This window comes from Natator depressus, chromosome 6, assembly GCF_965152275.1.
Source record: "Natator depressus isolate rNatDep1 chromosome 6, rNatDep2.hap1, whole genome shotgun sequence".
In the NCBI taxonomy this organism is placed as follows: Eukaryota; Metazoa; Chordata; order Testudines; family Cheloniidae; genus Natator; species Natator depressus.
Window position 1 is genome coordinate 78689728 of NC_134239.1, and position 11630 is coordinate 78701357.

Genomic DNA, 11630 nt, shown 5'->3' on the forward strand with positions numbered 1-11630 from the left:
AGTATAGTTAATGCCATCACATCTGAGAACAAATCATGTTTCTGCTGTTGGTATCTCATCTTCTAATCCTGTGCTCAGACCATGTCTCTGTTAAAAGGCTCTCCCTCATTCATAAAACGTCAAGACTGGGATGTGGGTGGTCTGACCTAGGGGCAGGTCAGCTACCAAGAGATCAGTCTGTGATATGCAGCAGGACAAATAGAATCAGGTGTCAGGTTACTAGAATCAGGCAGTAACAGCAGGGAAGCCACCCTAAGCAGGAGTAACCCAGGTGTATGGAGAACTTCCTGTTCTTCTGCTTGATTTAAATAGAAGAACAGCCCCAACCAGGACTCCCAGAGTTCACCCAATCAGAAGCCATGGTTGGAGTCTTCTGACTGGAGTCTTCCGTTGGAGGTCAGCTTCTAGTTCTAACAACTGTGGTGGTGGGTCAGACTTTCCAACTACCTAAGATCCCTATGAACTGGGGTTCAAGATCTGTAGTCCCTGACATAAAATGCTTTTCAAAATGAAAAAGTCTCTTTTGCTAATTGAGCTAGAGAGAGGCAGAAGGCAGAATGACTTTAAATAGGATGTCATTATTTTGCATAGCTGGTGAGTTTTTAATAACATATTAAATAGATTTTCCATCCATATTTTCACTCTCCTGGTGCCAAAAGAAAGAGAGAAAGTAGGCACAGCTGATGTTATTTTTAGATTTGGTGTAGGCATCCTTTTAAGTGATAATACACTGTAGCACCCTAGACTGTCACATACTGAAGAATAATTACAATCAAGCTCATGAAATTTTAACACAGAAACTGTTGCATTATTTAGAACGTTAATGTGGTTTCAGGAAAAGTAATTACTGGTTATCTATTGCCAGAGACCTCATTTGCTGTCTAACTACAGGGGTGCTGTCTGTGCCGGGATCAAGGCAGAAAGCTCTGAATATTTCAAATAAGTCCACAGTAAATGCTTTCTTGTAGTTGTTTTTCCACAATTATGAATATAACCTATGCTTAAAAGAGAAAAACTTATAAAAAGCTACTTGTACTAACAAAAACAACTGCCTTTTGGCAAGGGAACTGGGTTGCTAGCAGAAAGAATCCCTGCAATATCAATCTCTTTGTACAGAATGAATTATCTTCGTTTTGATCTTCTAGGGTTACAAACGTTTAAATATCTCCCCCACTATTACAAATGCTTCCAACAGCCCTGCAACCAAGTCATTATGGCAATCTGGGGGAAATGTCAGGATGATCAGCACATGAAACTGTATTAGAAGTTAAATGTATTAAATTACAACCTTTGCAGTTATAGCTGAAGCCTATTTGAAGGACCCTTTCCTCAAATTATTATTTATATTGCAGTGGTATTCAAAATGTGCTAGATGCTTTCCAAATTCAGGAAGAGACAGGCCCTGTCCCTAAAGTTTTGTAATCTAGGCAACTAAGTAATATCTCCTTTTCTAATGCTGGAGCTTTGTGTATAATACAACTTCATTGCTGTGTAGGTGGCTGAATAATTCCCCATTTTTTTTTAAATAGCTGCATATATGTGGTCTGAGATTCCATTAATTTTTTTTTCTCTAGAAAATATGGTTTAAAAGAAATTTCAAAATGTGAACCATGTGTAACTGATGCAGTGAACTTCTGTCTGTACCTGCTGACAAATGGAAACAATACCCCACAAAAGTGTAAATTACTCACACTCATCTTAATGAGCTGTTCACTTGGTAAAGTAAATTAAATATTGATTATTTCACTGCTTATCATGTTAGGAGAAAAAATAAGTTAAAGCTATACATTGATGTGGGACATAATGGCACATATGCTGTCTATCTCTCTCCATTTTAACTAGAGCTTCACATTATCTTTGATTTTTTCTTGTTTTCTTTTTTTTTAAATCAGCCATCAATAAACTCTTGTGCAAATAAGAGGACAATCACTGACATCTACTTGAACTCAGAACACTGAATGGTCATCATTCTTGAGTAGTAATGGCTTTAGGTTGCTTTGTGCTCTCTGTCGCCTTTGTGTGGCAGAGACTGCTTCTACTTCCGAGAAGATAAATTATTACTAAAAATACAGCAGGAAGTAACTCCACTGAAGTCAATTGAGTGACAAAAGTGTACAATTAGTGTGATATCAGAATCAGGCCCTATATATTTTGGAACCTGTTTATTACTATGATTGAAGGAGGAAGGTCTGCTATTCTACTTCTCCCACCTTGAGGCAGAGGATCACATTTATCATTTCAGGGGTTTGGGCTGGAAGGACAGGCCGGTGTGGGAGGGGAAATCTTGGATCCCTTCCAAATGCATGTGACTGAACACATTTCACAAGGAAACTCCAGATATTTTGCAGGCCCCACAGAAAGTCTCCACAGACTCCATGGAAGACATGGACCCCAGACTGAGAAGTCTGTGGCACCACACTGTATTTAGAATCAGTTTAAACCCTGTATAATAATTAACATGACTAATATACAGGAAATGAATATTACAGTACATCTTTTGTCCTGAGTGGCCTGATAGAAGCAATAAAGTCTCAATTGCAGTTTCTGTTTTGTACACCAGAAGGCCATGATGGATGGATAATGGATGTGGTCTCTTTTACTACCCTTGCACAAAAATAGCAGTTTATTATAAAAAAAATTTCTATTTTATAATTGAAAGTGATACAGCTTTACAATGTAATGAAGATTAACTGAAACCCATGACAACAACATGGCATGATTATTCTGAAGTTATGGATTTTTATCAAGACCCAGTTCAATTTGTTTCAATATTGCAGAGGTCTCTCATTAACAATCAGTAGCACAGTCTGGATGCAGTTTGTATACTGATTAATGTGGAACTTACAGTCTTCCGCCTCTCTCCCCAGAAATATCCTAACTGCTGCCTCTTCAACTTCTTGTTGGAGAGCTTTGCTTTAACGCTACATTAGCTTTATTGGGTTCAAATAAATGCATGTGGAATCAGACAATTATTGCTTCATCACAATATAACTGCTGTTGTATAGCAAACTCTACTTTGCAGATCAGTGTCCTTGTGTGTTTTGATTTTAGTAGCACATTCCCCATTGTATTTTTAGTAACAATTTATCTTATTTGGGTTTATTGATGGTTGGTTTAAAAGGAAAACAATAAAAAAGAAAAGCATGTGAAGCTATAGGCAAAACAAAAACAAAAAAAAAGAGGGACATAGAGGAAAGCAGAGGCTATATCTACTCTGATCACCGCTGGTGTTTTGTAGGGCATGTTTATCTGTCCACACAGCAGTGTGTAGCTACATGTGTCAGTGAAAGGCTCTGGAAGGGGGAGGTAGCGGGGAAAGGCTCTGGCAGCTCCTTGCCACAGGAAAAGGCTCCACAGCAGCGGGAGCTGCTAGAGCCTTTCACTGCTATTTCACATTGTCAGAGCTGTTCTCTGCTGCTGAGGTCTTCACTGTGGCAGGGAAATGCTCCCTGTGACAGGGAATGGCTCTGGCAGCAGGACACTGGGGAGGCACTGCTTGGGTAAGCAGAGAGCTGTGTAGGGTACATACCCACAAGGTTCAGGCATGTCTTTACTCGCTGGCTACACTTCTACTTATGCCTTAGGTAGGGGATGCTCGTAATGTATGTACTCTACATGCCATCATAGACCTACCTTAAGAATGCCACAGAATCCTGCCCCCACCCTGACACAGAGTTGCCAGCTCTTTGATATTATCATCAGACTCATGATATTTAGTGTTTCTTAAAGTACAGGTTCCTAGATTCACATGATTATGGTTGATTCTTAGCTTGCTTTCTTTTCTTAGTTTTTAGAGGAAGTTTCTAGTCCTCGTGGTTGGGGAGAAAAACTGGGAAACGTGAACCCTAAAGGCTTAAATACCAACAGGCAAATAAAAAGAATGAATTTTTAAAAAAAATCTCATGGTTTTTAAGTCAGTCTCATAATTTATGGTCTTGGTTTCTAAACCCTTGGGGTTGGCAGTACTGCTGACAACCTCTATGTCTGTGGGTAGTGTAGAGCTATGTGACTGAATAGCTTTATGACACCTGAGAGATTCCCTTATGCCAGCAGCTTTCCAGCATTGTAGGGTGTCCAAAACAAAGGAAGAGGATCTGGTGCCTGGTTTAAACTGGTATATCTGAAAACTGAGGCAAAATCTGCATTTATAACCCTCCATGGAAAATTCCTCTGGGTCACTTTTCCCAATGAAGGAAATGTTTCTTCATAAGCAGGAATGCTAATGAATGAAATGCAATGATATTTAGAATCTGTTGATAGGTTTTTGTTTGCTTAAAAAAAATCAATAAATCAGTATTGCATAAAAGAGGCAATGGGTAAACCAGTTATTTTATTTTTTGAACTTTCCGTGAAGTCTGAAAATGTAAGACTAAATATATGCAAATCTCATTGGCAAGGATAAAGACTTTGTTTTAAAGAGCTAATGCATTTTAAAGGCAAGAACTTTCATGAGGATTGAGACTTCTGACATTCCTTGTTGTTCAACTGTGTAGTACTGACATGTAAATACCATATAGTATTATGGACAAGCTGGCTGTATGCATATCTATTTCAAGGCCCCAGTTCAGAAAGGATATCAGGTTTCAGCTTGTTCTCTCATCTCACAATTTCAATAGTTACCTATACATTCAAAGACTTAACTATGCTGCATTGCTAGTTTGACCAAAAATGAGGTTAAATGTGCCTCCTCTGCAGAACATTAGGCAGGTATATTTGAATACAAGTCTCATTACCATAATTGTGAATACATTTTGAGTGGCTCTAATTATGACTACTATAAAATGTAAATTTCTATTAATGGCAATTTCAGAGTTTTGCTTTCAGTGGATTAATATTAATAAACCATGCCATTATGTATAGCTGCACAAAGCATAGGCATTAAACAATTACTTTTGCTACCATTATTCTTCTGCTGCAGTGATTTACACATTAATCAAATGTCCTTATTTTCCTCTGTTGTTTCCTTGTATATATAAAGAAAGAATGTAACTTTAGACCTAAGACAAAATGCACTTTATGTTCACTCTATACTATTGGTTAAAGTTCCTTCCTCTTTGAAGACTATTGTGATTAAACTTTTTGGCCTTTTTGTTCTTACCCTTTAAAAAAAAAAATGTGGGTGGTCAGCAGTTAGGGTCCTTTTCAAAGTGGGAAGTCATCTTTCCTCTTTACTTTATCGGTTACATTAAATCACACTGAGCAAGTGCCAGGCCTTTAGTCCCAGGGTAAGCAGGTGTCACAGAAACAGTTTGGATCTGTCTGAGATTTGGCTTAATCACAGAAAGCAGAGCCATCAGTTCTTTCATCTGAGGGCACATTTGCGCTACAGAGACAGACAAAATTACTGTTTTTCTCATGTGTTTTTAAAGCAAAAACATATGGCCTCTATCTTAGGCACATATATAGCTCCCATAACTGTAGCATCTGAAGGCCTTAAAGTATGTGGGGTCCAGAAGTACTATCATCCCTATTTTAGAGATAGGGAACTGAGGCATACAGGGCTAGGTTCATAGGTTCATAAAAGGACTTAGATTCATAACTGCCACGTTAGGCATCTAAATGCCAGAATCAGGCCCCACTGGCATTCACAAAACCCCTGCTCAGTGACCCCGGAACCATGTAGACACCCAAAATTGCTCCACACCTAAATTTTTGCAGTAAAAGTTCCCTAGATGCCTATGTTGCCGCCTCTAGCATGAGCACTTCAGCCAGGAATCTAGACATTTAAGTTTCACAGTGGTGCACAAACCAGAGAAGATAGGCAGAGGAATGCCTAACTCACCTGCTCTCCCTGATCTAGTAATCATTTTCAGAGCTCACTTGCCAGAACGGGCCCTCATTGGTGAACTTACACTGTGCCTAATACATTTTAAAAAGTCATTGTAGCAGGGGGACTAGCTCCTAGGTATCTCATCTCCCAGGTGGATGCCCTAAGCACCAGGCCATAAAGCCAGTCTCATGCTTCCCTCTTCACCCCGTGCCCACCTGTCCTCCCTCAGTGGAACAGCTTCAATAGGAGAGATTGACAAATCCTTACATCAGGATATCCCATAACCCAGTGGTTAGGACATTCACATGAGAGGTGACAGATTTCTCAGGTAGTGGGAGGAGGACTTCAACCAGGAGAAGGGGGGGGGGGTGTCTCCCATATCCCAGATCGGTACCCTAACTTCAGGGCTAAAAGTTAGGAAGGATGTCTTTGTCCCCTCCCCCCTAAAACAACACAGTTGCCTAACTTCAAGAGAAGGTCTACAGATGAGAATCCCAAGCAGAAGGAGGTGCCTCTCTGAAACCCAGATGTAGTTACCTCTCTCCAAGACAGGGACAGGGCTTAGCACACACTCCTGGGCTTGGCACCTCTCACTGTCTAGCTTAGGCAAAAAGTTGCCGAGCATGCTGGCTTTTGTGAATCTCATTCTAAGGTGCCTCGTTTTCACAGTTCATCATATAATAGCAAGCCTATGTGCCTAACTCAGGCTTTGTGAATCTCAGTGATTTTCCAGGTGCCCAAAAGTTAGGCATGACACTGAGGCCTGGTGTACAATGCGGGGTGGGGTGGGGAAATCGGTCTATGTTATGCAACTTCAGCTACATGAATAACGTAGCTGAAGTCAACGTACTTAGATCTACTTACCCTAGTGTCTTCACTGCGGTAAGTCAATGGCTGATGGTGCGCTGTCGACTCCACCTACGCTTCTTGCTCCGGTGGAGTACCGGCGTTAACAGGAGAGCACTCAGCAGTCGATTTATTGCATCTTCACTAGATGTGATAAATCGACCCCCGCTGGATCAATCGCTCCGGAGGTAAGTGTAGACATGCCCTGAGTGTCACAAGATTTATGTTCCTTTGTGAATCTAGCCCACAGAGACAAAATGACTTGCATGAGGTCATACAGAAAGCCTGGGGTGGAGCAGGAAATTGAACGTGGGCCTCCAAAGTCTGAGGGTACCATCCTAACCACTGTCCATCCTTCCTCTCCTCTTTCTGAGATGCAGATAAAAATAAAACTATGAAATAAGGAGCCCAGTGGAGAATCTAGCGTATTGCCATGACTGTTCGAAACACTGGGGGGCCTAATTCTCCTCTCATATAAATTTTACACTAGTGTAACTCCATTGCTGTCAGTGAGGGTACTCCTGATTTACACAGTATAAGAGTCTGGGCCTGGATCTTTATTCTGTTTGTATTTTTGAATTAATCTGTTAATTTGAACATCGCAGCCAAAAAGTCATTTTAATAGACGATCTAGATGACAGGTAATATGTAGATAAGCTATTGAACGTATGGAAGACCACACATGTGACTTGACATCTATCAGTGATAGTTTGAGGCTAATAAAACCAATGCTGCCACAGTTTAGGGGGCTGGAGTAAATGACCCATGGGAGCTCCCCTTAACTCATTTTATATCTTGTCACTGATAAGGCGAAAATTCACATTCTCTTTTCTCATTCTTCATAAAATCTTAATTAAATTAGGTTTGATTTTCCTTAAATTGTGCACGTATTAAGAGTGTGGTATGAACTATGGAATGCACTTTGTTTAATCTTTGTAAGCCTTATTTGAGGTAGCTCTAGCCATGTCTTGTTTAATATGGCCTTTGATAGGCGAGGTTTTTTTGTTTGTTTTGTTTTCTAATTTGGCTCCAGATGTCACTTCTTTATATATCAGTCCTTTTCTTTTCCTTGCTTGGCTATTTTAGAGTGTTTTTCATCATACGTATTACACAAGGCCTTGCCATATTTTCGGGTGACCACATTATTCACCAACAGCATAATGAAGTGAAGCCATGAATCATTTAGTAGCTCATAAGGGGTAGAAATTAAACTTGAACTTAAATTCAGTTGATGGATTTTATTTGATACATTTTTGAAGATTTTTATTAATTCCCCTCTTCCACACCTTTTCTCATATCCTAACGGGGGTATACTCTGACAGGAAGTTACTCTATAGTATGGGCATTTGCCTTCAAACACAGATGCATGAAGGTAACCACAAGAGAGATGAGCGGCAATATGGCCTTCCCAAATGAAATAGTGAAGGAAGAACATAACCTAAATTATTTAAAAGTTACTTTAGCTCATGGAATATTTGCCTGTCGCAAACCCCACCAGTCCAACCCTTACTCAATACATATTGATGGGAGTTTGCATCTTCAAATGTTGACTGCTAGTGTGGGGCAGATACTACAAAAATGACTTCAGTGGGATTACTTATGTGCTAATGTTCAGTACATGCTTAGCTGATTTGCAGAACTATGCAGGATCTAGACCTTAGACAGAATGAAAAATTAGAAAGAATATAAATTAATAACCAACTGTTTAGTTTAGAAAGACACTTGTCCATTGTCATTCATAGGAATGCTCGCACCTTCCTCTGAAGCATATGGTACTGATAGTAGAGTAGATGAACCACTGTTCTGATTTGGTATGATAGATTTCTGACAAGATTCAGGTTTTTCATCCTAGGTCAAACCCACACAGAGTGCCCCAAGCCTGCCTCTCTGGTCATTGTTTTGAACTTGGCTGCAGGTGTGCAGATATCACCTTTCAAAGCTCCATTTCTGACAGCTGGCATGCTTATCTGCTCCAGGACAAAGCAAGCCATTACTGTGGAATGCTGCTGCTGCAGAGGCAGGCATGTGTGTGTGTGTGTGTGTGTTTGTGAGAGAGAGAGGGGCGGGGCGGGAATTGGGGGGTGATGTCGGGGTTTCCCCCTGCCGCTGTCTGAACTTATAAGACAGCATGCTGACAGATTCGCTGCACCCCAAAACACACTGTCTCTCCCCCCACATACACACCACACACTCCCTGTCACACTCCACACCCTCCATTTGAAAAGCACGCTGCAGCCACGTGCACACTGGGATAGCTACCACAATGCACTGCTCTCTGTGGCGTTGCAAGAGCTGCTAATGTGGCCACGCCACTGTGATTGCAGCTGACAGTGTAAAAAGATGGCAGCACTTTCCCTGCTGCTGTCTCCAAGGGCTGGTTTAACTCCCAGTGCTCTACATCTGCAAGTGTAGCCATAGTCTTGGTATCCCCGTGATTCCTCTTGTCCCAATACCCCAACAATCTCTCTTGAAAGTCTATATTTCCCAGGGTTCTCTGCTCTTAAAGTCCAAACCTCCAATTATGCCTGGGCTCAAGGCACCCATTCTTCAAGAGTGCAGCATAGTCTCTTACAGAGTGTCATAGTTAAAGTTAACATTTTCTTATTTACACACTCCCAAAAGAAAATGTCACAGATTGGGCCTTTTCACATCAAGCCCTGCAAGCACACTATCTACAAAGCAAACTCTGAAGCCAGAGGATTTAAGTCATAAATCCCATGAAAGTTAGTATCTTTGTGATTCTACTGTGAAGTGTCAGAAGTCCATTGGGCGAACACAGCATCCTAAAGAGAGTGATATCATGATATTATAGGAGTAGAATACATACCATGCTGCTATGCAAGAATCAGATTCTACTTCACTGCAGAATCATTCTGAAAGGAAGAACAAGTTGTGAATGAGAATGCTCTTATGTAACTATGAACATCTTCAGTAATGTCAAATGAAGCACAGAAACAATTGCCATAAGTTTGTCAGTCTAAATGTTCCTAGGTTTGGTCCTAGTGCAAGAGTCCCCCTTGAATGAACGAAAAATAATTTTGCCATGGAAATGAACTTTCAAAGCTGGAAAAAAAGGGGATTTAATATTGGGGTTAATTATTGTAATAGTGCACTGATGGGTCTTTACATAATTTTCAAGCAAGAGTCAGAGAGCTTACCCATGCATTGGCACTACTGGAATATGGTGTCCAGTTCTAGTCATAGAATATCAGGGTTGGAAGGGACCTCAGGAGGTCATCTAATCCAACCCCCTGCTCAAAGCAGGACCAATCCCCAATTTTTGCCCCAGATCCCAAATGGCCCCCTCAAGGATTGAACTCACAACACTGGGTTTAGCAGGCCAATGCTCAAACCACTGAGCTACCCCTCCCCCCCTCTAGATGCTATGAAGTAAGTGGCAATGCCTTAACCATATGCATGTTGTAAAGGTCACTAAGACCTCTTCCATCCTTATCAAGGGGAGTGCCAACCTTCTCTCCTTTCATACAACACTAGTCTCCATAATTCAAAAAGGATGTTCATAAATTGGAGAAGATTCAGTGAAGAGCCATGAGAATGATTAAAGAATTGGAAAACATGCTTTATTGGACACACTTAAGGAGCTCAACCTACAGAATTTATCAGAGAGAAGGTTAAGGGGTGATTTGATCACAGTCTATAAGTACATACATAGAGAACATAAGAATGGCCATACTGGGTCAGACCAAAAGTCCATCTAGCCCAGTATACAGTCTTCCAACAGTGGCCAATGCCAGGTTCCCCAGAGGGAATGAACAGAACAGTTAATCATCAAGTGATCCATCTCCTGTTGCCCATTCACAGCTTCTGGCAAACAGAGGCTAGGGACACCATCCCTGTCCATCCTGGCTAATAGCCATTGATGGACCTATCCTCCATGAACTTATCTCATTCTTTTTTTAAATTCTGTTATACTCTTGGCTTTCACAACATCCTCTGGCAAAGAGTTCCACAGGTTGACTGTGCATTGTGTGGAAAAAATACTTCCTTTTGTTTGTTTTAAACCTGCTGCCTATTAATTTCATTTGGTGACCCCTAGTTCTTGTGTTATGAGGAGTAAATAATACTTCCTTATTTACTTTCTCTACACCAGTCATGATTTTATAGACTTTTATCATATCCCCCTTAGTCGTCTCTTTTCCAAACTGAAAAGTCCCAGTCTTATTAATCTCTCCTCATACAGAAGCCGTTCCATTTCCCTAACCATTTTTGTTGCCCTTTTCTGAACCTTTTCCAATTCAATATATCTTTTTTGAGATGGGTGACCACAACTGCATGCACCATGGATTTATATAGAGGCAATATGACATTTTCTCTCATTATCTATCCCTTTCTTAATGATTCCCAACATTCTGTTCACTTTTTTGATGGCTGCTGCACATTGAGTGGATGTTTTCAGAGAATTGTCCACAATGACTCCAAATCTTTTTCTTGAGTGGTAACAGCCAATTTAGACCCCATCATTTTATATATATAGTTGGGATTATGTTTTCCAATGTGCATTACTTTGTATTTATCAATATTGAATTTCATCTGCCATTTTGTTGCCCAGTCACTCCTTTTGTAGCTCTTGTCAGTCTGCCTGGGACGTAACTATCTTGAGCATTTTTGTAACATCTGCAAATTTTGCCACCTCACTGTTTACTCCTTTTTCCAGATTATTTATGAATATGTTGAATAGGATTGGTCCCAGAACAGACCCCTGGGGGACACCACAATTTACCTCTCTCCATTCTGAAAACTGAACATTTATTCCTACCCTTGGTTTCCTATCTTTTAACCAGTTACCAGTCCATGAGAGGACCTTTCCTCTTATCCCATGACAGCTTACTTTGCTTAAGAGTCTTTGGTGAGGGACCTTGTCAAAGGCTTTCTGAAAATCTAAGTACACTATATCCAATGGATCCCCCTTATTCACATGCTTGTTGAGCCCCTCAAAGAATTCTTGTAGATTGGTGAGGCATGATTTCCCTTTACAAAAACCATGTTGACTCTT

The 11630-nt window shown here is 40.6% G+C and overlaps 1 pseudogene; it reads right to left on the reverse strand.

Annotated features, from left to right (window-relative positions):
* Window positions 1–9964: 9964 nt before the first annotated feature.
* LOC141990278 (U6atac minor spliceosomal RNA) lies at window positions 9965–10108 on the reverse strand (annotated as a pseudogene).
* Between the last annotated feature and the right edge of the window lie 1522 nt (window positions 10109–11630).